A 2,522-nucleotide genomic window follows, 5' to 3' on the forward strand; every position below is an offset into this window, starting at 1 on the left:
AGGTCTTTGATTCATTTTGAGTTTTAATACTTATGTATGGTATGAGTACAGGTCCAACTTTATTCCTTTGCATTAAGATATTCAGATGTCCCAGCATCATTTGTTGAAAAGACTATTATTTCCCCCAGTGAATTGTCTTGGCACCAGCTAATTTTAATATGACTTTTCTACTAAATTTTCCTCTCTGTATTATGCTTTTGCTTCGACTCCGATTATTTGGAGCCCACATCATTTCTCACTATGAAATTTGGCACTTGAATTTTTGAATAAGTTTCTTTCTTCCCTGCCTGCCCTGAAAATTTTAGCTAATGGCCAGCAGTAATTGTTTCTCCCAACTCTTCAAGTGCTGCCTACAGAAACCATCACAATGCTGATATGGTGCAACCTCTAAGTTATAGTCGGCTCTCTCCTGTTCCAGACCACAGTTAACAATTAATAATCCAATTTCTTCAAAAGGTACCTCTAAAAAATTTATCCTCATATGTGTAGTTCTACCTTGATCCCCTCTCTCAAGCTATAAATCTATATTTCTAATCCCTTGCTGGGCATCTCCACATGGATGCTTCATCACAACTACAAACTCAAATATATAAGACATCAGGTTATCTATAAAACTTGTTTGAACTTCAAATGTTCTAAATTTCAATTAAGGGAATCATCATCTTCCCAATCATTAGGACTAAAATCTCAAAATCAATTCTGATACTTTCGTTATCTTATCTTCTGGTATAGCTAAGTTTTTGTTTGGTCAGGGAAAAATCAAAATTTCCTTCCTAGGGATTTGAATCTTAAGCAAAGAGTGTATTAGTTTGATAAGGCTGCTGTAAAAAAGTACCATCAACTGGGTGGCTTAACCAATAGCAATTTATTGTCTCTGAGTTCCGAAGTTTAGAAGTAAAAGATTAAGGTAATGGCAGACTTAGATTCTTCTGAGAACTGTGAGGGAGAAATTTATCCCATGTCTCTCTCCTAGCTTGAGATGTTTTGCTGTCACTCTCCTAGCCTGTCATATTTCTTGCCTCCTGCTGCATCACCCTATCTACTTTCACCTTTACATGCATTATTTCTGCGTGTGTATCCACATTTTTTATTTACATAAAAATGCCAACCATATTGGGTCTACCTTATTCAAATATGATATCTTAAGTAATTATACCTGCAATGACTTTACTTCCAAATAAAGTCATATTCTGAGGTTCTGGGGGTTAGGACACTAACATATGAATTTGGGGGTAGACACAATTCAACCCATAACAAAGACAGAAGAAGAAAAGATATTTAAAAACCCTATTTAAGCAATCTCCACTTTCCTACTATTGAAAACTCTGGAGCTGATCTGATTAGTACACTTTTCAAATTTTGTTATTTTTATAGGTCAAGGTTTCCTGAGAAACAGGGCCTGAGACTAAGATCTATATCTGGGAAGTTTACTGAGGAATTGCAAAGATTTCCCATTTATAGGTTATATAAAGCACTCACAGATTCCACAGAGCATATTCATGTAAGAATTTAATTTTAAAGCAAAAGGTACAGTGCTATAAGGTACAGAGCACAGGCAAGTGTTAGGATAAAAAAAGACATCCAGAAGCTAGCTCCCATGGGTCTTTATACACACAAACACTGTGCTTTGTATCTGAATTGAACAAAGATCTGTGTGAGAAATCTTTGTCATTGCAAGATCTCAAAGCAGAATTTCCCAATAATGTTTTTATGTCCCTCTGGTCATGTAGTCAAATTAGGCTGTTTAACCAGTTAAGCAATTTGGAGATGACAACAAAAAAACTGATCCCTAGGTGTTGTCAGAGAAATTTCAGATTATTTTTAACAGCAAGTAGTAAATTTCATTGCCCTTATCTTGGCCAAGAGTCACAGCCAGACATCCAAGTACCCCTCAAGGTAAAAATAGAGTTTTTCCAATAAAGCTGTAGATCAATGCTCTCCTCTAACACCTACCTGTAAGGGAGTAAAATGAAACAGACTGAAAGGAAAGAGAGTTTGGGCTGTAAAATCATTGTGATAGAATTCTGAGCCAATCCTACAGAGAACTCTGAAGCTAGAATGACTGTGGAGCTAGAGGTATCCCAAACTGAGGCTAAGAGGCAAAGACATTCTCCCACTAAGCTGTCATGGGATGGGAACCGAACTTCATTAAAGAGAGTAGCCTTAACCAAGGTCATGCTCCTGAGAAAGTGGCTTTCTTCAGTCAAGTTATTTCCAGAAAGGAAGTCAGCTGAAAACTGTCAGCTTCCAATACAACTCAGCACCTGGGGAATTAGGGCCTCAGTCCTGAAAGGCCAGCAGCCAAGAGTATTATAAGTACACAGCTCTTTCTTCCATTCACCTAGTATTCCAAAGTCCTTCCAACAAGTTGATTTTCCACTTAAATTTTGATGGTTTGCCTCTATAAAATCGATTCCCAAATTTTTAACTTTCTTCATTTTGGTTCTCTTTATCTCTTGACTGAAGTGGCACAGTTGTGATGAATCCTGCTTCCAATGTCTTATAATTCATCCCACCATGAG

The sequence above is a fragment of the Pteropus vampyrus genome, unplaced genomic scaffold (assembly GCF_000151845.1).
Source record: "Pteropus vampyrus isolate Shadow unplaced genomic scaffold, Pvam_2.0 Scaffold206, whole genome shotgun sequence".
NCBI lineage: Eukaryota > Metazoa > Chordata > Mammalia > Chiroptera > Pteropodidae > Pteropus > Pteropus vampyrus.